This window comes from Lolium perenne, chromosome 7 (assembly GCF_019359855.2).
Source record: "Lolium perenne isolate Kyuss_39 chromosome 7, Kyuss_2.0, whole genome shotgun sequence".
Taxonomy (NCBI): Eukaryota; Viridiplantae; Streptophyta; class Magnoliopsida; order Poales; family Poaceae; genus Lolium; species Lolium perenne.
The window spans coordinates 240,467,063-240,494,507 of record NC_067250.2 but is presented as its reverse complement, the minus strand read 5'-3'; the positions used below and the strand labels follow the sequence as shown (position 1 = coordinate 240,494,507).

Below are 27,445 nucleotides of genomic sequence, written 5' to 3'. Positions count from 1 at the left end.
GTCTGAAGTAAGGGAGATTTACCGCTAGAATGGTTAGAGCATTGCATAATGTTAGAGAAGAACATTGGACCGCTAACTAAAGCCATGATCCATGGTGGAAGTTTCAGTTTTGGACAAATATCCTCAATCTCATATGAGAAAATTAATTGTTGCTACATGCTTATGCATAAAAGAGGAGTCCATTATCTGTTGTCTATGTTGTCCCGGTATGGATGTCTAAGTTGAGAATAATCAATAGCGAGAAATCCGATGCGAGCTTTCTCCTTAGACCTTTGTACAGGCGGCATAGATGTACCCCTTTGTGACACTTGGTTAAAACATGTGCATTGCGATGATAATCCAGGTAATCCGAGCTAATTAGGACAAGGTGCGGGCACTATTAGTATACTATGCATGAGGCTTGCAACTTGTAGGATATAATTTACATGATACATATGCTTTATTACTACCGTTGACAAAATTGTTTCTTGTTTTCAAAATCAAAGCTCTAGCACAAATATAGCAATCGATGCTTTCCTCTTTGAAGGACCATTCTTTTACTTTTATTGTTGAGTCAGTTCACCTATCTCTCTCCACCTCAAGAAGCAAACACTTGTGTGAACTGTGCATTGATTCCTACATACTTGCATATTGCACTTGTTATATTACTTTACATTGACAATATCCATGAGATATACATGTTACAAGTTGAAAGCAACCGCTTAAACTTCATCTTCCTTTGTGTTGCTTCAATACCTTTACTATGAATTATTGCTTTATGAGTTAACTCTTATGCAAGACTTATTGATGCTTGTCTTGAAAGTACTATTCATGAAAAGTCTTTGCTATATGATTCATTTGTTTACTCATTGCATTACCATTCTTTTGATCGCTGCATTCATTACATATGCTTACAATAGTATGATCAAGGTTATGATGGCATGTCACTCCAGAAATTATCTTTGTTATCGTTTACCTGCTCGGGACGAGCAGAAACTAAGCTTGGGGATGCTGATACGTCTCCGACGTATCGATAATTTCTTATGTTCCATGCCACATTATTGATGATATCTACATGTTTTATGTACACTTTATGTCATTATTATGCGTTTTCCGGAACTAACCTATTGATGAGATGCCGAAGGGCCAGTTGCTGTTTTCTGCTGTTTTTGGTTTCAGAAATCCTAGTAAAGAAATATTCTCGGAATCGGACGAAATCAACGCCCAGCATCTTAGAATCCCCGGAAGCATCCAGAACACCCGAGAGTCGCCAGAGGGGGGCCACAGGGGCCCCAGATGATAGGCCGGCGCGGCCCAGGCCCTGGCCGCGCCGCCCTATGGTGTCGTCGCCTCGTTGACCTTCTGACGCCGCCTCTTCGCCTATTTAAGCCCCCTCGACCTAAAACCTCGAGACGGAAAAGCCACGGTACGAGAAACCTTCCAGAGCCGCCGCCATCGCGAAGCCAAGATCTGGGGGGACAGGAGTCTCTGTTCCGGCACGCCGCCGGGATGGGGAAGTGCCCCCGGAAGGCTTCTCCATCATCACCACCGCCATCTTCATCAACGCTGCTGTCTCCCATGAGGAGGGAGTAGTTCTCCATCGAGGCTCGGGGCTGTACCGGTAGCTATGTGGTTCATCTCTCTCCTATGTACTTCAATACAATAATCTCATGAGCTGCCTTACATGATTGAGATTCATATGATGATGCTTGTAATCTAGATGTCGTTATGCTAGTCAAGTGAATTTTACTTATGTGATCTCCGGAGACTCCTTGTCCCACGTGTGTAAAGGTGACAGTGTGTGCACCGTGTGGGTCTCTTAGGCTATATTTCACAGAATACTTATTCACTGTTATGAATGGCATAGTGAAGTGCTTATTTATATCTCTTTATGATTGCAATGTGTTTTGTATCACAATTTATCTATGTGCTACTCTAGTGATGTTATTAAAGTAGTTTTATTCCTCCTGCACGGTGTAATGGTGACAGTGTGTGCATCCGTGTTAGTACTTGGCGTAGGCTATGATTGTGATCTCTTGTAGATTATGAAGTTAACTATTGCTATGATAGTATTGATGTGATCTATGCCTCCTTTCGTAGCGTGAAGGTGACAGTGTGCATGCTACGTTAGTACTTGGTTTAGTTGTGTTGATCTATCTTACACTCTAAGGTTATTTAAATATGAACATCGAATATTGTGGAGCTTGTTAACTCCGGCATTGAGAGTTCGTGTAATCCTACACAGTTAGTGGTGTTCATCATCCAACAAGAGGGTGTAGAGTATGCATTTATCTATTCTGTTATGTGATCAAAGTTGAGAGTGCCCACTAGTGAAAGTCTAATCCCTAGGCATTGCTCCTAAATACTGCTATCGCTGCTTGTTTACTGTTTTACTGCGTTACTACTCCTGCGTTACTACTGCTTGTTTCTGTCTGACGAGCAAAGCACTTTTCTGGTGTCGTTGCTACTGCTTATATTTATTCATACCACCTGTATTGCACTATCTCTTCGCCGAACTAGTGCACCTATTAGGTGTGTTGGGGACACAAGAGACTTCTTGCTTTGTGGTTGCAGGGTTGCATGAGAGGGATATCTTTGACCTCTTCCTCCCTGAGATCGATAAACCTTGGGTGATCCACTTAAGGGAAACTTGCTGCTGTTCTACAAACCTCTGCTCTTGGAGGCCCGTAGACATCACCCCTCTCCCAATCCCCTCCGTGTACCGGGGGGAACCCTAGGATTAGTCCGGATAGCAGCGGCGTCATCGTCGTTCTCCTTGTTGAAGGTGTTGTTTGGTACGCGGTGGTTCGGAGTGCTAGGAGCATGGTAGGACTTTTCCGGGAGGCGCAGTGGTGGCGGGTTGTCTTCGTTCTTGTTGATCTGCCAGTGTTAACATGGAATCACCAATTTCAAATTAAAGCTAGGGTATACGTCATCGGCCCAACGAGATAGGGCCTATATTGACACAACAAATGTAAGATTTACATGGAATCACCGCTTCCAATTGGAAGCTAGGGTAGACGTTGTAGGACTCACGAAATAGGATTTTACCTTTTATCGAGTGAGAAAGGATGAGAGACCCTTCGTCTCTCTCATGGTGTCCTAATATGGGTGTATAAGAGTGTTTTAAAGAGAACTCACATGAAATAACCGGTTTGGCAGGAAATCTTGGGGTAGATATCACAGGGCCCACGGAACACAATTATGCATTAAACTGAGAGAGGAATGGCCAAAAAAAACCATCCTCCTCTTGCATGGGGTCCTAATATGGGCATATAACTGTGGTATAAAGAGGAAATTAAAATCAATACACAGATTTGAAGTGCCACCTCATTCGCAAGCATATCTATCCTCAAGGAAGATCTCATACTTATAGTAGAAAATTCTCACTTCGAGGCCACCAATAGAACTTGAAGGACTTGGACTCCTTTTTGAGGTTTTCATGTTCCTAAGACCTTCACTAACACAAACAAAGTGAGGAGTCACTTGTAATAACCACTTTAGAAGGAAAGCTAGGTCCATATGTCATGAGACCCACGAAAGAGGGTTTCTCCTAAAACAAGGAGAGGAAGGGTCGCCTAAAACATTGGGGACTTGTATGTGTGTATATAAGCGTGGTTTAAAGAGGAAAATCCAAGATACAACTCCGAAGGTCACCTCTTATGCAAACATGACTTTCCATGGAGGAAGATTTTAGACTAGTGAGGTTGAACCCCACTTCAAGCCTATTACAAAAAACAATCAAGCAAACTCGTGTTTTGATGAAATCTGTTGAAAATCAACAACAAAAAATATCTGCTGAAAATCTGTGGTTTGCACAAAGTAGGGTATATAGCTCTCTAAATTCAAATCCAAACTCGTCGTAGGTGAAATTTATTGGGATCACGGATCCATAGACACACATGCAGAACGGGAATGAAGGATCAAATCCAGCTTAGGAAACCGAAAAAGTATGGAAAGTTGAACCGCCCACAATGCAATTAGTAATTGGATTAAATTGATCAAAAAAGTGTGGAAAGTTGAACCACCCATGATGCAAATAGTAATTGGATGGAATTGACTATGATTTTCACAGCTTAATTAAGGCAGGGCACATATCACGCTAGGGGCGATTTAATTTTCCGCGGGAGTTGTTTCGGTCATCCTCCACCCAAGTACAGTAGTACCCAACACAGCGACACACCACCTCAAAACAGACGCGAACCGTTTCGCCTCTCTCCTCTCCCAGGCGACAGGGCAGGCGACCTAGATCCCATCTACACCAACGCCGGCGCTAGCCCCCTCCCCCTCCGCTTGCCGCTCCGGCGGCAGGAGGGGGAGGGGAGCTCGTTCCTCCGTTCTGTAGTTAGGGCTAGTTTTTGTCTCCTATGGTGCGTCGTTGGGGTGGTGGGAGCGGCGCCCGGGGAAATAAATCTGCCACAACTCCACTCCCACACCGGCGGCGTCTCGGAGTTGTTGGCAACGTGTGCTTGTCGATCTTTCAGGTCGGCGGCTTGGTCTTCTCGCCGTTCTTCAGATCTGGCGAGATCTGTTTCTCAACGTGTCACTGGCGTTTGTCGTTGTCCACGACGGCGCTGGGGGCCGGGGCGAGGTGGTTCTTCTGGAGCGAAGATGTTGGTCCGGAGGTGGTGGTTATGTCGTTCTTCTCCGACTTCGTCGATGGGAGGCGGCGTATCTTGGTCCAAGACAGCACGGGGACGTCCCCCGGTCGACGTGCCACAGCGACATGTGCCTCGTTGCTTGCAGCAGGCCTGTTCATCGACTCACAAAGCCTCGATGGCGATGGTGCTTTTTTGGATCTTGGAAAGGTGGAGGCTCGGCGTCTCTTCTTGCGTTCGTCTCGGCGGCGTTGGAATTGGACGGCGGCCGCTGGCTACGGTGGTTGCAGCAAACCATAGAGATCGTTTTGTATTTCTCGATCTTTTAGGTTTTTATCTGCAAATTCAGGATAATCATTTTATCCCGGTTTGTCTTTTAGTTTCCACATGTGTTGCTTCATGTAAATTGGTGTTCTGAAATATGTGGTTGCTCTAAAAAAAAAAAAAAAAAAGCGACACACCACCTCTCTCTCGTCAGCAACGCCGGAAAATCCCCTTGCAACGCCGGCAAATCCCGGCTGGTTTGGGCGAGCCTCTTACCGCCGACCACCGCACCGGCACCAAATCCTCCTAATGCACTGTCTCCATGGCGTAGAACTGCCGTTCCGCAGCCTCCACAGCGAACCCTACACCGCATAAATGCGCCGAAGCGGCGCCGCCACGTTGCTCCGTCGAGCTTCGGCCGACCCTCCTCCTCAACTGCATCAGCAGGCCGCCGCCAAGAACACCCACTGCTACAAATCGAAAGGCTCCTTCAGGTAACGGCGTGTGGCCGCGGGCGGCGGGACGGTCTCGTTGCGGCGCCGGGATGACGGCGGGGACGAACGCAGGACGGGCCGGTGGTCGCCTGCGGCGCCTGCTGCTGCTGCAAGAAATCCGGCGGGAGCTTCTGCTGCCGGTGTCTTCTTCTGGCAACCCGCCCTCAACCGTGGGCTACCACTCGAAGCTGCTGCATCCAGGTGAAGCATCTCTCCTAATCCTCCATCCGTTCTTGCTATATGTTTTAGCTTTTCTCCCGTTGAAACGTGGAGTCGGTAGAGGAAGTCACGCCCATCTGAATTTTGTTCAGCCTGTTAGCGAGCGTTATTCAGATGTAAGCCTATTATTTCTTCAGGTCATGCCCGAGCTGCATGTTAAAATACTTGACGTTTGCTAGAAAGGGATGTGTATGATTTTTGGCATGTTCCAAGTATATATCAACCCGCATATGCATGGGATAAAATCTTGATGTGAAAGGACAGTAAAATGTCACCAAAAATTTTAAAATCCATTTTGAATGTCTATGTTCACTGATTTTGTCTCCGGTTCCTTTGGCTGTCGGATGTGATTGCACGAACCAATGAGCGAGCGGTTCAGCGGTTCTTTTATTCTTTTATCTGTTAATTAACCAAAGTAGCGAACTAATTACTAGTAGCTCTAGGTTGCATCTGTTTGTGTTAGTTCACACTCTGCAGTCTACACGTGCACACACAGAAACTAGTCTAGTATGACCACGTCCATTATTAATCCATCCCTCCCGGCATATCTAGTGTCATGTGCCCTCAACATGTATATGCAGCGGATAGACTAGGTCTTCTAGTATAGAGCTCGTTGCTAATCTGTTGTAGTACGAGTGTTTTTTCCCCTCTCTCTTGTACCTATTTATTACAACATTGTGGACAAATCCAGTCATTGGTTCATTGCCTAAATTCTCTCTATTCTAATTCTAATACAATATAAATACAAAATTGCATTTTGCATGATGCAGTTTGTAATCATTTCTTAGGTGGTCAATGGTTTAGTATTTTCTCAAGGAATTGGCTCTCCATTTCTTGGAGTTTATTTGCCTCCTGTGTTCCATTAATCTACCAGTTCAGACTTTTCATATTGTAATATTCAGTGCACTCACGGGATCAATCAGGCCATTTTGGGACATGTTGGATTTAGATAGGTTTCTCCACTTCACCGGCCTGGCTCGATCTACGCTTCATCGGCGTGTTCGTGCCATGCTTTGTCGTCGTCGTCTTCTCCCTCGCCTTTCTCCAGGTCCTTCGTGTGTGTCATGGCTTTGCCACCGTCTGAGCCATTGGACGGGGAGTTCCAGCGTCCCAGTTGCGCAGTTCCAAGAACAATCCCCAGCACCATAATGCATTGATTCTGACGGAGTGCCATACAATGCCAAGAGTTCAACCCATTCTAATCACACCTACTTCGTGATGTCACCTGCATTGATGGTTTTACCATGCGGTTTGTCAAGCTGGAAGATATATACAACACTTACGAAACCAGCATTCCCTATATCTCAACCAAGGATGTGTACTTTGATTCTGAAGCAGTCGATCCAACCCATGGGGTTGTAGAAGAACTAGATGGCTGGAAGCTCATTGCATTGTTCAGGGAGATCTCCTCAGACTATTGGCGCAAGGACAACGTGTGTCATGCAGACCCCAACTTCGAACTCTCGCCTCGTTCCATACAGATTACAACGGTGTCAATGGTGCTGCAGAGTCCGCGCCATTGAGAACCCTTGAAAGTCTGAATATTACAATATTACAATATGGAAAGTCTGAAGATTTGAAGAACGGCAATGACAAACGACAAACGCCAGCGACACGTCGAGAAACAGATCTCGCCAAATCTGAAGAAAGGCAAGAAAACCAAGCGGGCTGACTTTCAGTTGATGGAATGGCCTGATTGCTGACATATGCGTTGATTCATTTCATATATGCATGACCCAACTATATCGTGGGTTTTAAGGCGGTAAGGTGTCCTAAAGCGCCGGGGGGCTCTCTACCGCCTAAATAGGACCTAAAGTGAACAAAGCTCTAAGGCGCTGGGGGCGCTCTATCACCTAAGCGTCCTAAGGCGGACGCCTTAAACACCATGGTAGTATGTTGCAAGAGTGGAAGCTCCCACTTTCCCATAATGTCCTCTGCTCCAAGTGCAAGGGGTAAGTCTTGTTTGCCCATTCTTGACCATACTCCTTTATTTATTTCAACAAGGGATCCAAGTCTGGTGCTTCCATGAGCTTCCCAGGTTGCCAGGGTTCATGAATGAAAGTGACTATCTGCATCTGGAGCCTTCCATGACACAGAAGTCTTGTACCATTTCTTGTTAACTTAAAAATAATTTCCATTCCTGTAAATAACAAAATGCTCAATTAAAATTTGTTTGCAGTGAGAAGGATGTAATACTTTTTTAAAAAGTGTTGGTAGATGTAATATTTCTATCCCAACTGACCTTTGTTTTTACATCTTCTTTTGAGATTCGATGTGTCATATACTCATATCTAGTTGCCTACGTGTTTCTCATATTTCCATGTTCAATGTTCAATACTTTGTTTAGAAGGACAGAATGTGGTCATTGATTAGTTATCTCTATCTCTAGTTGATCATATTAATGTTTTTGGCTAGTATCATCTAGTGAATACCATTGGTACAGTATTGTTTATATCCATCTTGTACTGATGTTTAGTTAGTTCAATTGTAGAAATGATACAAGTATGCATCGCAAGAGACAAGCACGCAAGAATATAACCACTAATTGCAAGTCGTGGCAAGGAAAAGGGAGGGGAGATACAGAGGAAGAATGGAAGATGTCTCCTTTTCTGCCCTGGTTGTAGTGGCGCTGGGCCTTTCTGGCAGCCAGAGATTCCTCTTCTAGCATGGTTGCCACCGTAGGTCAGCAGTAGGAGCCGCGATTGCTGGACCTCTAATTCGAGCAGGATGGAAGAAAGGTTTTCCCTATGGCAGGTAAAGTTTGGAGTTTTTCCTTCTTTTAAAAAGATCTTAATAGTTAAGATTGCAACGTGATGAGTTGGACTTAGTTTTATTTTCTTGTGGTGTTAACTTGGATTAGCACATGTGGATTGGCTCCTATTTTCCCATAAGATAGATTGCCTCATATCTGATATCCAGATCATGATATAGGCATCAAGAAGAAAGATGTTAGTTTAGTTTATGCATACATAATTATTCCTAGTTCATTGACCATCCATGGATGCAACGCTATTTTTTTTTTTTGGGGGGGGGGGGGTGATGCTTGTAGATTTCGTACCATTATAAAATAATAGTGCATCTTGCTCTTCAACTTCTGTCTATAAATATTTGAAAGCATCTCACATGAAACTAGCAACCACTTGGAAGCCTTTCATGCATTTTTAACACTGTAAAGCCCAATTTTGTTCAGCTGAGTACCTTATATGCTGACATAAACACATGATTTGTAAATCTCATGTTCAAAGCTGATTTATATGCTGATGCGAATTATAATTTGTAGGTAATCAAATGAAGGTTATCCCTTGTAGGCTTAATATATGCAAGTCAGAGACTCTACATGCTTACTATATTTAATTCCTGTACATTATTTTGTTGTACAACTTAAGGATTGATGAATTGATGCATGCTCTAGCTAGCGAAAACTGGCCTGCTCGGTGGTGCCGCGGGCATTGATTCGACGGTCCACATCGTGCACGTGGACGAGGGAGCGCGGTGTGGACTGTGCTGCATGTCGGCGGGGGGAGTGCGGCCACCAGGACGTCGAGAGGCTCGTCCTGACGCCATCATCCGGGGGCTTGTCGACATCGGTTTTAAAGGTATCAACTTGATCCCTCTCCTGTCTTGTGGTCTAGTCTGGACCGCGGTTCCGAACCTACTGCAGCATCTGGTTGAAATTTTAGGCGCATAATAGGTACTACATTAGCTGATTCGAGTTTTTTTTGTGCGCCTAGGGTTTGAATCTAAATTTGTATTGCTTCAGTTTTCTACTTCTAGTCTCACTGGAATTGTATATACAGGCAGCAAGTACCACTACATATTCCCATCTATAGGTTGTACTCCTACCATTTTTAAGCTTATTTTGTTGTCCTCATTTTTTCCATACACATAGTTTTCTGGTCATATAAATTTTGAGATATCATTTGTACTTTTCTCAAGTTTAGTCCTGACCATATCATATTTGTTAGAAGGCGTCATATGGAGTGGGGAGTCGCTGGAGCTGGGTGAAGGTAGGACCGCTGCTGTATCAATGCTGAAATTGGTTGGCTTCTTCTTCTTCTTCTCCATGGTTTAGGTGAGCTCCTGCGTCCTCTCTTCTCTCACCACATGGCCATAGGCTCCATGGCCATGTAGCTTTCGTTATTTTTAAAACAACTCTTATATATTAGCAGAGCTGCTTTGTGTACCTAGTGTTAAGCTTTACATATTGCTAAATATGACAACTGGTGTGTATATGCGGAATAATAACAATAATTCAGTATATCATATTGGTCGAATGATTTAGTTGCCGATGATGCATGTAATACCATTTGTTTGTGTCATAGTGGTGCTGACCACTGATGATGCCATAGTGGTGCTGACCTGATATTGTGGAAATGAGAAATGGTTTGGATGGGGTTGGGTTAGACATATGAGTTGTCAGGTGCTGCTTAGGTTTTGAAAATAGGATTTTTGGGTATGAGATGAGACCTTCTGTGGTTGAATATAGTGCAGTTTATTTAGCTGTGGCTTGGGCTGCCATGGTGATTCATTCTGATGTTGCCGTGGTGCATGGTTTGGGGTGGCCATTGTCAGGCTTACCTATGTTTAGTCCGGAGATGTAGCAGACCTTGTGTGTTGAAAACATCACTTGTCAGCCTAGGTGTTTTGTTGTAGTACAACTTAAGGTTGGTGAATATGCTGTGTGGAACATCTTTGTTTATTGGATTGTCTGGCACTAGTGGCTGGCGATCATGTGCTTTAGTTTTACTGTGAGAAACTAAATCTGTGCAGGTTTTACTTATTAGTCTTTCCAAACGATTTGGTTTATTCATGACTAGTTTTTTTATCATTATACACTATATAAAAGCTGATCAAATCAGCGCCTCCATAGAGTTTTGAGCACTGTAGAAGTGCTATTTATCTTCCCATTGCTCCAGCGGTTGCCTCACACGTGTCCCTGACTTTGCTCTTTTACTATGTTGGTTTTTTATTTTGCTATTTTCCGGCAACCGGCTGAAACGCTCTTCCATTCATATCCACTATCCATACGGAAGTCTCCCGGTCTTTGAATGGAGTTGGCTACTGTTTGCCTAACGTGGCTTTGGTTTGAGAAACGTGGCAGTTTCTAGATAGGCCACCGCTTAGAGAGATATTTCTGGGCGTTCTACTCATCTACATCTTTGCCTTCTCCACGTACACACCCCACCACTCATCTCCCGCATCGTAGCCCCGAACGACCTCCGCCGCTGGCTGAGAAACCGGCGCCGTCCGCCATACTCCTCCAGTTCTCTCCGGAGCAGGACAGCTCCACGGATCGGCCAACAATTTTCTCCTTCAGAAGTGAGACGCCGATGCCCATCTCCAAGCTTCCCCGAGCGACCTCCGCAATCGGCTGAGAAACCGGCGCCGCCCGCCATACTCCTCCGGTCCTCTCCGCAGCAGGTCGTCTCCACACGCCGACCACTTTCTCCTCCAGAAGTGAGAACCCGACGCCCATCCCCAAGATTCCTTGCTCGAGACTGCTGGTACGAAGACGGCGAGATCGACCTAAAGCTCCTCATCTCCTGTCTCCTACGATACACATGATCTCGCCAACATCTTCCTCTCCCTCTCCATAATTTAATTTTCCTCATGTGCAACAACCTTCTATCTTGATGGGCGTGGCATGTCGGGCGCACCTAGGAGCTTCTTGATTTAGATGCGGCGTGGGGTTTCTGGTCATGGCATGGAGTCCGCACAGCAAAAGGAACAAGGCACACGCTTCGCCGTCCACTCGATCGAATCTGTCGCCCACCTGAGGTGGTTTCCCCTGTGTACGCCATCCTTTTTCCCTGTTCTTCCTTTTTGTTTGTTGCTTCTTACTCTCTTATTTTCAGCAATAGGGATTGGCCACGGTGGAGGATCCGACCACTTTTTCGGCAACACTTGTGTTGCCTGGTGCACCTTTTCCTTGCAGCTAGCAGCATGAGCGACTAGAAAAGCACAGACAAATAAGCGACCACAAGGCAGTGTTGCAGGTATTTGTTCCTACATATCTCTCTCTATTTTTTTCTACCGTCACGTTCCGTGTAGGAGTAGCACATGTGCCTTGCAGCTGTTTGTGTTTATGCTTAAATGGAGAAAGGGACTTTGTGTACAAAGAGTGAGTCACGACAATGTTCAGAATGCAGTATTTCCAATGTTTCCTCTGCTATGCGAAGCTGTTGATGTTCATTGGTGTTGTTTTACTTTACTATAGGTTCTCACCATCTCACGGAAAGCACATTCACTTTCATAATATTTTTTATGACTAACAATCCAGACTTCTAGAAACAGAGCCCAATGTCATACCTTCCCGGGAGCTCTTCCGCAAGGTCTGGAAGATGCAGAAAATATTGAGCTAGATGGTACGCATCCGATGGGTTATGTGTGTACACGAAGGTTCAAGCCCTGATGCAGAATTATGAAGTGTTTTTTTACCTGAATTATGAAAGTATATCACAATATACATAGAGGTACCTTTCCAACCCGCCTTCTGCCTTCTTATATTATAACATGAGCTGACCTTTCTTTTGTTGGAATAGATTTACAGCATTTGGCCGTGAGCATTAAAACACATTTTGGTCTTTCCTGTTGATTATGCATGCGCCTGGCTAAAGAATATCGAGATAGTTATTTCGTATGAACAAAAAATATCTATGTTTTGTTTTCCACTTCATTTTCCACTAAAAAGATCACAGAGCAATAATGCTTGGTTTGAGTTTTTTTTGGGATTCCTTAATCGACAAAAGGTTATTTTATCTCTGCAAATTGTGATCAGATGTTTGTGACTTGCGATTACGTTTTTTTCCTGCATATATTCTTCTATCTATATCCATTTGATGCTGAAAAATACTTATTTCCTGCAGGTCTTATTACAAATTTATGGAGTTCTCTTCCGTTAAGCTTATTGTTCAGTTTTTCTCCACATTTAACTGATGTCATCTTTGCAGGCGAAGTTCGGAGCATGCTTCTAGGTATGACTCCTACATGTATGCCATGTTTTATGACTGACCTCATCATATTATGTTCATCCTTGGATATATAAGTTACCCTTCATCAATTATACACTATTTTCCTTATTTATCACTTATAGGTTCTCTCACATGTTATAGAATTGATCAAGCATGATGTATTTTGAATTGCTTACACAATTTGGGGATTTTGAACATATATTTATTGCCAAGGATTATCGTGCCAATTACGGTCATATATGCTACTACTTTTGAGCCCCTTTAACATGGAAACAATTGTATTTCGTTTTGATTGCTAATTTCACATGTCAAGTTTATTGTACTGGCTGCTAGGATGATCCTGCTAATGCTGAAAAGTATACAATTTTAGATTTGTTCATATATGTTTATGCTGTCCTAGATGGGGCTCTTCCCTTTAAGTATCGTTATGATAATCTCCAGGATCCTACTTTGCTTGGTTATTTCTATTGAGCTGCACATACTGAAGTCTGACCGCTTAAATTTAAATGGAGGACCAAAATCATGTTGGAGGGCTCAACTCAAGAAATCTACAGCTCACATTTATGGTTACTCGGTTCTCAGGCTATCTATGGAAGCTAAAGCAACCTAACGAATTTGTTTTACACAGGAAATGCATATGGCCAGTGCTTAGTTTCATCTTTCATGTACATTGTAAGGCAGCGTCCTGACGGCTGCCTTTCCTAGATGTATCAGTTGTACTGCATGTAATTCTACATATTGGCAATGGATGGATGTGCCAAGATTTACCTTTCCTTTTCCTGTTTTTATGTTGCAATTCCAAATAGAACACTTGCCATCTACATAGTGCATTGTTTTAACTCGATGCTTTTGCAATTCGCACTAGCAGGTTCCCAACATGTAGTTGCATATGTGCTGTTTGTTCTACTTTAATCTCTTCGAATTTCACTTACCAACTACAGTACAAAGAAGTGGTTTCACCGGACTGAACAAAATGTATGCTTCAGGATATTACTATTGTTCTGTTTCTCTTGCCTTTGCTCAGCAGTCAGCGGTAATTGCAATGACAGAAACAAAGCTCTTGGGACAGTAGAGGAAAAGATAACTTACCAGCTACTGACGACTGAATCTATGCTTGCTGATGCTTTGCCTTCTTTTCATTTGCCACTGAACAGTGCTCCTCCCTGTGCCCATAGGTGCTCCTGCAGCTTAATTCTCCCTTTTCCTTTTTTTTCCAGCTCATCTCAGGGCCCTATAGTTTCTTCGTGATTTTCTTCTTCTGAATACTTCAAAGATCCTACAAGGCATAACTACCTTAAATAACATAGGCACACCTGCAACCCATTGTACCAACTATACCTAAATAGCTACAATATGTAAGCAAAATTGGTCAGATAATAAAAGAAAAATTTCCTTATGGGTCAGGATTACCTATGTTTCGCAAAACAAAATAATATCGAACTTCTATAAATAATGTTAACAGCTGCTACAAATAATTTAGAGAACATATCAGCAAAGAAAGCCGACCTAGCATAGAATCACTATGTAATAACCATAAATTTACAACATGGACAAGAATACTTGACTACCACTCCACATCTGCATGCATATACTCCAGAATGCAAAATTGTGGGTAATAGTTTATCTTTTTTTTCGATAAAGGGGTAATAGTTTATCTACCAGAAAAGATAATTAATATGCACCATTTTAGATCGTATTTCGTTCTTTTTATGAACTTCCTTTCTCGGCTTCTAAATAATAATAGACGAACCTAATAAACCCCATCAAGTCTTTCTGTGATAACAGACTACCGCCACCCAGCTCATTTACCTTACCTATCATACTATATGCAGGCATGCAGCCAAAACTGACAACCCAAGTACCTTATCTCCTTTGTTACTCAGTGGATACTGACAAGTGACCAAACCATGCAATGTAAACTGATTCCCACAACCAAACGGCAGCTATAGCTTGGCATCCAGAAGTTGCTAAAGAAATTTCAGTGCAACATGCACATTCGGGACCAATAACAAACTAGATCAAGCACATGATGGAGAAGAAAAACAGGAAGGGGACGTGTACCATAAAATCTTCCCTTGCAGCCTTGCTCACCCCATGCGACTGGTGGTGCTGTTGAAATCCCGGCTCGAGAGACAGTCGTGGCCACGCCGGCTCTCTTCCAACATTCGGCCCAGCGGCGGCAAGTTGGAAGGATTCACGGTTACCACCGCCAAGGATGTAACTGTGGTGGATCAAGCTGCATCCAGTGTTCCGCTGCACCGACGGGTGCTGCCGCCTTCGTCCGACCGCCGCTGATGGAACGGATCCTCAGCTTCCGACGGTGTGTGGCTGCTTTCCTTTGACCGAAGGCTGCATGCCGTCAATCGTAGCTGTCGGCTTGCCCCCTATAATCCACTTCTCCAGTGTCTTTCACTCTGGCTAGCACAGCCTTTTCCCGTCCTGCTCGGGTTAGGCTTTGACGGGATGGCGCGGCAGGCCGTCAGAAGGCAACTCGGTTGCCGGGTGCCGGCGGTGCAGGCAAGGAGAGCGCCAATTGCAGGCCAGCTCCAGCGATTTGGCGACGACGGCATCAAATCAAAGGCACCGCCACCGCAACGCTTGACAGAGAAAGGGGAATTGGTAGTTGGGAGGAAGGAGACTACGAGACAGAGGAGCACCCCGTACGCCGTACGCGTGTGCTGTGTTGTGGACGCTTCATTTTTTCCTCCTTCCACGCGTGTGCGTGCTGTCCTACATTCAGTTAGTGTCATCAATAAGTACTACTCCCTCCGATCCATATTACTTGATACTAATATAGATGTATCTAGACACATTTTAGTTGTAGATACATCCATTTTAGCATCAAGTAATATGGATTACATTTTGTGTAAATGATACGAAAAATATACTTTGCCGGCCCTTTGGCATACCATGGTGAAAAATATAATAACAAATGAAACTAAAGACCATAGCAGAAAAAAATTAGCCACTATTACAAATTCACCAGCATAGCAATTATCTCACCAAAATAGTTATCTCTACTCCACGATGTAGACAGACTAATTCCAATACAAAAGCAACATAAAACGCCATACAAACATATGCAGCTACGGGGGCGCGGCGTGCCGCCGCGCCAAGGCTTCCTAGTTTGTTACAACAACCCACTGAAATGATTTTTTCGGCAGGGCTGGTATATGGAATGTTGATGCTTTGATGGCCGAGAAGAAAGTGGGATGTGGAGAACATGCTGATTGACCAAGTCGGCTAGGGAGGAATAGCAGCTCGAGGGCGGCGACTCTTGTCGTGACAACGGTGGCAGAGAGGTGCGAGTGGAGAACACTCTGCTGGCGTCCTAGCCTATGTGATATACTATTTCATCTCCTTGTGATATTGAGTAGTGATCGACCTGTTACTTCCATTTTTTAGTTGTTAGACTTGCGATGATGTTTGTGTTTGATTGTGTGGGTATGGCTGAATGCTACAAGTGCTGTGGTGCTATCTGCACTATATATGTTGTTGCTTATTTGTCGTGAACTGTGAATGTCCCAGAATGAAGAGGTATCATGCTGGATTTATTAGTTAATTCTACTCTAGTTAACCATGGGCTTACTAGTTTGGTTAGTTTGATACATGTTGATACTTTGGTGACTACTAGTAGTTGATTAATTCCAGCCGAAGGAGGCTTGCTTGGTTGTTATGTGTTTGGCGAAAAATCATCAGGCACGTTGCTAGCTGAAATAACACGTCGGTTATGTTGAGGTTGTGTTGCACAAGGCCTAAAGTAGCACACGTACATGTATCCCCATGCTCACACACTGAGTCTACTTGCCTTTACATGTATGCCCACATACATGGAATTAGCACCGGATGTTGAGCTCCACATGCGAATGGTGAGCGTGATGATGGAAAACATCGTAGGGATGAACGTCTGGCTCATTTGTTAAAAAAATTGAATTTCAAATTAATTATGATTGATTAACTATCTTAACAAGAATACTTTTCCTAGTCTAATATATTTTTCATAGACCCTACTGCCAGCGATCAACAATCCGACTTGAAAAGAATGGAAAGACACAGTTGTTACTCGGTTGTTTTGTGACAGTAAATAATTACCATCTACTTCTAGCAACAACCAACCGAGCAATTATAGACGGAGATACAATGTCGTGTGAGCCCTCCCCAGCTCCTGAATAATATAATATTGTTCCATGCATGGTAAACCAAACACACATCATAACTACTGAATCAAGGAGTACTACTAGTAGTGCGTTTGGGAACTGAACAGCTCAGCAATTAAACGGATTGATTACCATAACGATGCACAGATGCCATCACGGAAAATTAAACCTGGCATGCATAATTTATGGGAGTTTTACTATGCGGCCTCCAGGTCACTGATCCGTGGCATCATGTAATCTAGGCCGTCCATTTCCTAACTAACAACACTAATAATAAACTCACACGTCATCTTCCCTCCAAAACCCAACCATGCGAGCGATTGTCTCTTCAGCCAAATTTTCCCTGCTTCCCGCCCTACTTCCCCTGAAATTCAAACAGCTCAAGAAGTTGAGGACTTTGCCTATAAATAGAACCCCTTGGTCACATAGCCGCGCGTCGGCTTCGCGTGACTTGTGACTTTGGACTTTGGCGACGCGAGAGCGAGGCGAGGAGACTAGTATGCTGCATCGCAATAGCCGGGCAGCTCCTGCGGCGCGCGCAGAGCGCGCTGGCCACCATGTGCCGCTGTGCTCGCTCTTGTGCTAGTGCGCGTCCATCCGTTCCTGCTTCACAACTCGATATCGCACCGGCCGGCCAACTTGGTTACCGTACGGCCTCGGTGCTCCACCTGATTGGGGATATGGCCAGTTCTGGTATACTTCAATTCGGTCGGAAACATTGCAGGAGAACAAGCGTGAGTGGGGCTTAAACCTAACAGCCACACCATTGAGCCAATTGCCAAATATATTGGCAACACTACGTGGTGAGTATAAGGTAGACCCTATTTGAATATCTGACCATTTAGACCTAGCAAACTTAAACTGAAAGAACAAGTGTTTAATAGTCTCGTCTTGGTGACAGAATACACATTTTTTTACTTCTATGCCAATTGCATTTGACAAGATTATCTTTAGCGAGGATGACCCCACGACGAAAATACCATGCAAACACCTTCCTTTTAAGCGGTATCTTCATCTTCCAAATTTTATAATTATTATCGACAGGAATATCAGACTAAATCAAAGCATTGTACATGGAAACTACAGACAATGAACCATTTCCGGTGAGGTTCCAACGAAACACATCAAACCGTTGCATCAATTAAGCTAGGTACTTGTAACTCCTTTTTAGAATTATAAGAACCATTTCATATTTAACTCAGGTATAAGTTTTGAAGTTATTTATCCATATGCCTATCCACTGGATGGATCAGTAGAAGCGGGCTACACTTGGTGTATCCCTCGGCCATTGAATCTTGATCGAACAATTCATACGGATTGGTTGTTATAAAAAGAAAATAATTCTATTGGACCTTGCGAACTCATCAATATAATTTGTAGGCGTTCAACTTCTAGACCAATGTCAGTAATTTTGTAACTACGAGACAGCTACCACCAACTCGTCTACATTTCTCTCTTGTAGTATTCTTTTTTAAAATATGTCAATGGGTATCCATCCTTCGAAATGGGCTTTCGTCCCGCTACATTAATATAGCAACCAACCGATACAACAAGCACGCTGGAGCCGCAGCACAACCAAGCCCAGAAGGAACAAAAGAGAAAGAATAGAGAAAACAACGCCAGCCCCGGCAGCTCGACAAGAACGAAGACGACTCGCAACCGATGCGCCCTCCAGAGAATTCCACCACACTCCTAGCACACCGAAACGCCACATATCAAGCAACACCTTCAAAAAGGAAAGCGATAACGACGCCGCTGCTGCCCGGACTAGCCTAGGGTCTCCCCCGATACGCGGAAGGTATTGGGTAGGAGGGACAACCGGCGCCCTTCAGGAAGGTAAGGCGACACCCACAGACGTCACCACGTCGGTATCGGGCAAGCCGACAAGGATTTCTCCCGCCCACCAAACCCACAAACCCGGACAATTCGATGTGCTCCACCTAACTTGCCGCCCACCAGCACACGCCACCATAGTCTTGAAGTCATCCTCGCCGCCTCGCTGTGGTCACCGGAGTAGGGCCTGGACCTACAGAAGAGAGGTAGCCAGGTCGAGGGTAGCAGCACCTCAGCCACGCGGGAGGGAACTACCTCCACCGCCTTCGCGGTAGCCGACCGGAGATGACAGCGAGGACTAGGCCCACACTAGCCCGACCAGCCCAAACAGGCCCACTAAGACCACACTGCCAAGCTGCAGCAGGCTGGCCAGAGCACCGCTGCCACCCAACCACCGTTGACGCGACTTCTCCCACTACTACAAACAGCCTTACCCCTGGCGCACTGAATTTGCTACCGCCGGCACATTGCTATTCGCCGGCGATCACCTCGCCGGTGGTAAAGTGCTACCGTCGGCGTATTCGTAAGCGCCAGCGGTAAGGTGGAAATACCCCCGGCGGTTTTCCCAACTCGCCGGCGGTAATAGGTACCACCGGCGCCTCCCAGCTCGCCAGCGATATTTTAAGTTACCACCGGCAAACAGCCCAATCCGCCGGCGGTATGTATTTTAGGATTTAAAAAAAAACTGACAAGAAATCAGAAAACCTTCATATAGAATAAAAACAAATTCGCTCTTTATTCTATACAATCCAAAGTTTCTCTACATAATTGTATTTAAACTGAACATTAATTACAATTTTGCTCATATTACAATTTTGCTCAGACGTGCTCCTCCGTACACATCAGGACGTGCTCCTCCCCCGCCCCGTCCCCCTCCGTCCACATCAGGCCAGCACCTACACGAGGTCCTCCTCCATCCTACATCATGATATATTACTTAGTTGAGCGGGCATGTACTCACACGAGAGAGCAAGCAATTTTAGTAATTGGACTGGATAAGTGAACATGACAAAGTTTCTGTATCCTCCTGTGACATGTAACATGTGAAGACTGTAGATTCTAATGATACATAATAGGTTTCCTTAGCTTTTACAGAACCAATGAAAGTGAAATTAAGATACAGCTACGCCAATGCCATCTCACAGTGATTAGCATTACATATTTGTATAGTCAAATTATTGCATCCTCTATAATATGCAAATTCAACTTAACTCATGTACTACGAGCTACATAAATCACAATTATCACTGTTCTAAACCGAGAATTAAGTCATTGCTCTGTAATAAACAAAATGAAGTCGTTGTTCTGAACTAAGAATCTAAATCTGGACTAAAGAGTCCATAGCATATTTCCACCAAATACAGCGAGTCCATGCTCTAAAGTAACTGGCTGTGTATAATTAGGAACCAGATGTAGGAAGAACTACAATGGCATCTTCCCACATCAGCACAGCCTCACATGCATGCAGTTGGCAGGCTAAAATGAATCTATTAAACTGGATTACATAACTAACACCTTACAAGTACCAACGGCTAAATGGTGTATAAATAATAAATAGAATTTCAACACTCCAACTTTCACATTAGGAAATGATTGGCTTTTACAGCATATAAGCAATACACGAAACAGTTCCTTCCAATCCATACTATACATTGATCAAGCTAAATAAAACCTAAATTTAGCTCAACCACTTGTGCAACTCACTAATTTGTGCTGAGCATAAATTAAGATAATATTAACAAGCTAATATTTAATATGAACTATGATCCAACATAAGTCTAAACAAACATCTGTATGTGCTTCTTCTGGTGAACTGAATATTAAGTGCTGTCAGGCTAATTAAGTTGGGTATCCCTTTTATCCTAAAATAACATGTCAGAGTTTTCTGCACCCACGAACTGAAAGTCAAGTTCAATACTTACCTGCTCATCATTGTTACAAGATTTGTCTGTAAAATTTCCACCGATCATACAGTGCATGAAGAAATGAAGATCCTTCGCACCACTCAAATAACAGAGACAATAACATGCAGACACAGCTGTTCAACTGAATTAAACAGCTGAAAGTTGAAAAACAGTCGAACATTTTCTCTAAAAGCTGAAGGGGATATGTTATGTACCCACTTAATACTAGGAATCACAGTGCTCCAATTCTCAGCAATTCGAGATACAAGCAAGTATGAGGAGGGATTCAGAGAAATAGGAAGGAGAGAGGAGCAACGAGATGGGGAAAAGTTTCAGCTACAACTTGGTCCAACGACAGCCGTAAAAGGAACCGAACATAGCCTATTTATCCCAACACCTTGCCAGACCTGCTGGCACTCGGACTTGGTCATCTCCTCGACGTGTCAGCGCCTCATTGGCCTTCAGCTGGTCCACTCGGGTCCACTGATGCGAGCTGGTCTTCGGCCAAACCTCCGCAGGCGACGCCGTTGTTTTCCAGTAGGTTGTGTCGCGCTTGACATGCCCAGGTCCTTGACATTCTCCTCTTCTTGAGGTCCAGCTTGTCCCCAAGCTGGAAATTCTGGAAAACGGTCTTCCATCTCTTCAAGCCACTCCCAGGTCGCCAAAGCATCAGGGAGCTTAGACCATTTCACAAGCACTTGGCAAAGAGAAATAGAGTTTTTCTGGCGCCAGCGAGTTCCAAGAACCTGCTCAGGAATACAATTAGTGTTCATAATCTCAGGTAGTTCAGTATCCACGGTGATACCTGCTCCCAGAGCTTTCTTCAGTTGAGAAACATGGATCACGGGGTGTATCTGACTGTGGCTTGGCAGCCAGAGTTTATACGCCACTTTACCAACTTTGCTAGCAATTTGGAAAGGTCCATAATACCGGAACGCTAGCTTACGCGAACCTTGCCTGGCAACCGAAAGCTGCACATACGGCTGCAATCTCAGGTACACCCATTCACCCTCTTCAAAATGGCGTTCTGTTCTCTTTTTGTCCGCCTGAGCTTTCATTCTCTGATTTTGGCGTGTCAAATGTTGTTGCAGGAGTGCTGTCATAGTGGCACGATCACTGAGCCACTGCTGCAAGTCAGGAAGGGCACACGATTCTACCACATCAACACCAAAATGACGTGGAGCATGTCCATAGAGCACTTCAAAGGGAGTCTTACCCAGGGCTGAATGAATGGTTGTATTATACCAAAATTCCGCAAGTGGAATCCAGTCTACCCATTTTGTTTGGCAAGAACTGACAAAGCATCTTAGAAACCCTTCAAGACGCTGATTCACTCGCTCTGTTTGACCATCAGTTTCCGGGTGTCCAGCCGAGCTCATCCTTAATTCAGTTTGAGTTAAACGGAACAGCTCCTGCCACAATGTGCTGGTAAAGACAGGGTCTCGATCTGAGACAATAGCTTCTGGCATGGAGTGGAGGCAATAGATATCCTTCATATATGCTGTAGCAACCGACAATGCGGTGAAGGGATGTGCCAATGGCACGAAGTGAGCGTATTTGGAGAATTTGTCAACCACCACCATAATACAGTCATACCTAGATGATTTTGGAAGTCCTGTAATGAAATCCATGGTGACTACTTGCCAGGAGCCACTTGGAACAGCCAGAGGTTCTAAAAGACCTGGATAGGGTACCCTTTCTGCTTTAGCTTGCTGGCAAATGGAACAGTGAGCTACACATGTTTGGATGTGTTTCTTCATTCCAGGCCACGAGAACAAGTGCTTAATCCGGTGATAAGTAGCATGAAACCCCGAATGGCCACCAATTGGACTAGAGTGCATGGCATGCATGATCTCTTCTTGTAATTTAGTATTACGGCCAAGCCAAATTCTCCCTTTGTAACGAATTAGCCCTTTGTGCAGAGCATAGTTGCCGCTTGGCGAAGCAAGAGCCAGCTGCGACAAACGTTGAGTGGCATCAACATCATGTTTATATCCCAGGGCAACTGCTTCTAGCCAAACTGGTCTACATGAAGACATGACCTGTAATTCTTCAGTGTCATCATGGATATGGCGAGATAATGCATCAGCTACTCGGTTCTCCACGCCTTTCTTGTATACAATCTTGTAGTGTAGGCCCAACATTTTGGTGAGGGCCTTGTGTTGCCATGGGGTGGTCAGGCGCTTGTCATCCAGGTGTGTTAAGCTACGCTGATCTGTCCTGATAGTGAACTCGCTGTGTTGAAGATAGGACCGCCATTTGTCTACCGCCATTAAGATAGCGAGACACTCTTTTTCATAGGTAGATAAACCTAGGTGACGAGGTCCCAATGCTTTACTGATGAACGCAAGGGGGTGATCATTCTGTAACAAGACTGCTCCAACTCCTCTGCCGCAAGCATCTGTCTCGATCATGAAAGGCTTAGAAAAATCCGGCAATGCCAGTACTGGTGCTGAGCTGAGAGCTGTCTTCAAAGCTTGAAAAGAAGCTTCTGTAGCTGATGTCCAGACATAGGGAACCCCTTTTTTCAACAACACAGTCAATGTTTTGCTGATAATGCCATAACCCTTGATGAATTTTCTATAGTATCCAGTCATGCCTAGAAAGCTACGCAACTCCTTCACATTCTGTGGTTGCTGCCATTTGAGGATCGGTTGGATTTTGTTTGTATCAGTAGTCACCCCTGCTGCACTGATTACATGCCCAAGGTAATGGATTTTCTGTTTAGCAAAGGTGCATTTAGACTTTTTCACCTTGAGGTCATTTTGCAACAGAATTCCAAGCACCTCTTGGAGATGTTGAGCATGATCTTCTAAGGTCTTGCTATAGATCAAAATATCATCCACGAACACAAGCACTGACTTTCTCAGGAGAGGTGCGAGAATCGAGTTCATGACACCTTGAAAGGTCGCTGGTCCTCCCGTCACGCCATAAGGCATAACCTTATACTCAAAATGCCCGTGATGGGTTTGAAATGCGGTTTTGTACTCATCACACTCTGCCATCCTGATCTGGTGATATCCCGATCGCAAGTCAAGGCTTGTGAACCATTGTGCCCCAGCCAATTCGTCTAGTAGTTCATCTATCACCGGCAGGGGATATTTGTTTTTCACTGTTATTGCGTTGAGATGACGGTAGTCCACACACAATCTCCAGGACAAGTCCTTTTTACCCACAAGCAAAGCTGGGGAAGCAAAAGGACTCGAGCTAAGGCGGATAACTCCTTGAGCCAGCAATTCACGCACTTGTTTCTCAATCTCATTCTTTTGCATTGGGCTGTAACGGTACGGTCTCAAATTGACTGGACTTGCACCTGGCAATAGAGGAATCGTATGATCAAATTTTCGGTGAGGAGGCAAACCAGTTGGTTCTTCAAAGACTGCTTCATAAGATTCTAACACCATAGCAATTATTTTTGGCGCCGTTGACTGTTGTTTTGTATCACTGACAGTGTATAGCTGCACCATGTAGTACACAGAATCCTGGCGCTGCAACTCCTGTAACTCTGTCAAAGAGATGATGTCACACTGTTCCGTATTGGGACAGATGCCCTGCAATTTGCATTTTCTGCCATTATGGTCAAACTCAAACCATTTTTCTGCCCAATGATGGGTCATCAAACCCAGCTGCTCTAACCAACTCATGCCCAAGATAACATCATAACATTGGAGTGGCAAAGCCTTGAGATCAGTATGGAAAGAATTACCCTGACAATCCCAACGACAATTTTTTATTTCAGAGTCACCTGTCAAAACTCCGCCTCCAGCGACACGCACCTTCACTGGTTGCTGCAGTTTCTGAACTCCCTTAAGTTGGGCTGCCAACTGTGAACTGATGAAATTGTTGGAGGATCCAGAGTCAATTAGGATCAGTACATCATGACCTTGAATATGGCCCAACAAACGCATAGACCTAGGAGCTTCAGATCCATTGAGAGCTTGTTTGCTGATAGACATCAAGACTTCTTGAGCATCATGCAAAGCATCTTCAAAAACTTCTGCATCTTGTACTGGCTGCTCACTGTCCTGTTCAGACAAGGGCAACATTGCGAGCAGTTCTTCGACAACGTGCAACTGGACAGTAGTGTTACATTTATGGCCAGGAGCCCACTTTTCACCGCAAGTAAAACACTCCCCCCGAGCCTTTCTGTATGCTCTCAATGCAGAAATCTTGGAAGCAAACCCAACAGATTTGTCATGACTTCTCTGGTCAGCATTTTTGGTCTGCGTTGGCGTGAAATTGTGTCTCTGCATAGACTTAGCAGGAGCAGATCGTTGGAGTAATTTTGGTTCATCGTCTTCGATCTCCTCCTGCAATAATGCCAAGGAAACAGCAGTTTCGAGGTCTTGGGGACGTTGAATCATGACAACAGCACGGATATCACGAGCTAAACCTTCTATAAACCTAGTGGTGAAGAACGTAGGGTCTATATCAGGTTTATATGCTAGCATATGATGCATGAGATTGTCAAAGCGCTCTATGTAATCTATGACAGTGCTAGTCTGTTTTAGTTTAAAAGCTTGTCCGTATAACAGTTGGTATTGTCCCCTATCAAAACGTTTGTTAACTATGTCACATAGGATCTCCCAAGTATACTGGGGCAGCTTGTCCTCTACACTTTGCAACCATAGAGCAGCATTTCCAGTGAAATGCATAGTGGCATATTCCACCCAATAAGCAGGATCAACAGTGAAAATACGAAAGTATTTCTCTGAAGCTTTCTGCCACAGTCGTGGGTTATCTCCATCAAAGCGAGGAAATTCAGTGGGTGGAGGTGGTGGTGCAGTGGCAAGCTCTTTTGAGGAACTAACGACAGGAACAATAGCCATGGATGCATTTTTGGTACCTGTGACCGGGGTCGACAGAGAATGAACCTCTGTCTGCCCCCGGTGAGTTGTTGCCGAGCCGTGGCCACCTTGCCCGGAGTTCCAAGTCTGCAGAGTTGTCCCCGGAGTAGTACTTGCCGGGTGTGCAGACTGGCCCGCTGCTCCTGGAGCATTTGGAGGAGCTCCCAGGGCGCTGAGTCCAACTCCAACCACCATGCGGTCAATCTGCTTGCGCAGGTCGTGCACTGAGGCAGTGAGATCGGATACCTGCGTGTCTACGCCATCTCGCCATGAGTTAATCGAGTGCAGAGATTGCGCCGTAGCATCGATTGATGCCTGCGTGGATTCCAATTTAGCATCCACAGATGCAAGCCCCCCTTTGAGATCTGCTTGCAACGACTCCAAGAGCTTATGGAGCACTTCCATATTCACCTCCAGACCGTCGATCCGATCCGATGTCGCCCACCTTGTCTGATGCGGTCGATCCAGGACGGAAACCGCGGTCTCAACCCGAATCCAGCTACCGAAACGAGGGCGTCCACAAGGGATCTCTGTGCCGAATCACAAAAGTGACCAGCGCCTTTCGCACGGATTTGATAGCCAGATCAAGGGATTTGACGAGATAGCCGCAGGACCGAATGAATCTGATACCATATGTTATGTACCCACTTAATACTAGGAATCACAGTGCTCCAATTCTCAGCAATTCGAGATACAAGCAAGTATGAGGAGGGATTCAGAGAAATAGGAAGGAGAGAGGAGCAACGAGATGGGGAAAAGTTTCAGCTACAACTTGGTCCAACGACAGCCGTAAAAGGAACCAAACATAGCCTATTTATCCCAACACCTTGCCAGACCTGCTGGCACTCGGACTTGGTCATCTCCTCGACGTGTCAGCGCCTCATTGGCCTTCAGCTGGTCCACTCGGGTCCACTGATGCGAGCTGGTCTTCGGCCAAACCTCCGCAGGCGACGCCGTTGTTTTCCAGTAGGTTGTGTCGCGCTTGACATGCCCAGGTCCTTGACAGGATAGAAGGAGAGTGCTTTCTGCTACAATTTCCCTACAATTTCCCAGATAGCGGATACTAATTAGTAATGTGATATCGTAACATGTCTATCAGCAATGCCCTAAACTGAACCGAAAAAGCTGCATAACAAGATCTGAGTTTTCCCTGCCCAGTAAACCCAGACTCCCTGACAGCTAAACTAATCCAAGCTAATCCGCCCATGCCCAGCAAGCCAAAACCTCGCCGCAGGCACGCGTGACCCGAAAGAAAAAGGAAACGAAATGGGACTAGAGATAGGGGAAGGCAAAGGCGGACCTGCAGCTGAATGTTGCGGAAGCGCTCCTGCGCGGAGTTCATGGCGAAGGAGCGGTCGCGGCGGGAGCTGATCTCCCTGCGCTGGAGCTTCCTGACGCTGCTGACGGGCGCCTCCTACCTGGGCCGCTTCCTCGCCACCACCCGCCGGCCGTTCCACGGCCGGGAGCTGGCCGAGATCCGCCTCGCCTCCATCCCCGCCCGCCCGCCTCTCTCTCTCTCTCGCCGCCCCGCCCCCACGGATGGTAGACAGATCCCCCGCTCACGCGTACACGACGAGAGCCATGGACGGCGCGGGCGCGTGAGCTAGGGTTCGGGAGCCCTCGGGTCGGAGATTGGGGGTGGAGGTGTGTGATGTGTGGGTGCTGTGGGGATTGGGTCGTGGGTGGAGGGGTGGAATAACTACGAAATATCCCGGGCGTGTTTCAACTGTAACCGCCGGCGGTAAATTTGGCTCAACTTCGGTCACACCAGCGATGCAGTACTCCCGGCGAAAATGAATCGTTTTTGCTGGTGGTATTAAAGTTACCCCCGGCATTTTCGGCCCAAACCGCCGGCGGTAATGTGAGGTTCATCTGCGTGCTCTCGGTCCAATTTACCCCTGGCAGTTTCACTCCTGACTCACCGGCGGTAAGGGGTCTATCCCCGGCGACCCTAAACCAGCTTGCCGGCGGTAACTTACCACTGGCCACCTTGAAACGGACTTGCCGGCGGTAATAAATCCGGCTATAAGCTTATTCCTAGTAGTGTCCACCTCTAGAGGGCGTTGCCGGCGCGTCAAACGGAGTCTGCCCGCCTAGCTCCTCCGGGCCCCGAGCTGGGCCCAGATCTGGGCCGAGCAGGCCATGCCAGCGTCACCCGCCTGCGAAGCCCCGCTGCCAA

At 45.4% G+C, this 27,445-nt stretch overlaps 4 long non-coding RNA genes across 8 annotated transcripts; 2 read left to right on the top strand and 2 right to left on the bottom strand.

Annotated features, from left to right (window-relative positions):
* The first annotated feature begins 5,040 nt into the window (after positions 1 to 5,040).
* Positions 5,041 to 9,073, top strand: LOC127314076 (uncharacterized). Its single transcript, XR_007859343.1, has 3 exons — positions 5,041 to 5,536; positions 8,046 to 8,308; positions 8,967 to 9,073. It is a non-coding gene; the product is annotated as an uncharacterized lncRNA (long non-coding RNA).
* LOC127314074 (uncharacterized) lies at positions 7,009 to 15,251 on the bottom strand. Of its 2 annotated transcripts, XR_007859338.2 has the most exons (3): positions 14,587 to 15,244; positions 13,615 to 13,801; positions 7,009 to 7,694 (listed from the first exon to the last, which is right to left on the bottom strand). It is a non-coding gene; the product is annotated as an uncharacterized lncRNA (long non-coding RNA). The 2 variants fall into 2 exon arrangements; XR_007859337.2 differs by lacking the exon at positions 7,009 to 7,694 and having other exon boundaries at positions 13,487 to 13,801; positions 14,587 to 15,251.
* Positions 9,071 to 13,346, top strand: LOC127314075 (uncharacterized). 4 transcript variants are annotated; one of them, XR_011749124.1, is made up of 5 exons: positions 9,071 to 9,150; positions 9,523 to 11,332; positions 11,416 to 12,027; positions 12,421 to 12,528; positions 12,967 to 13,346. It is a non-coding gene; the product is annotated as an uncharacterized lncRNA (long non-coding RNA). The 4 variants fall into 4 exon arrangements; XR_011749122.1 differs by having other exon boundaries at positions 11,410 to 12,027; XR_011749123.1 differs by having other exon boundaries at positions 9,523 to 11,550; positions 11,843 to 12,027.
* Positions 15,252 to 19,227: 3,976 nt separating the features above from the next.
* On the bottom strand, positions 19,228 to 26,934 carry LOC127314073 (uncharacterized). Its single transcript, XR_007859336.2, has 2 exons — positions 26,567 to 26,934; positions 19,228 to 19,433 (listed from the first exon to the last, which is right to left on the bottom strand). It is a non-coding gene; the product is annotated as an uncharacterized lncRNA (long non-coding RNA).
* Between the last annotated feature and the right edge of the window lie 511 nt (positions 26,935 to 27,445).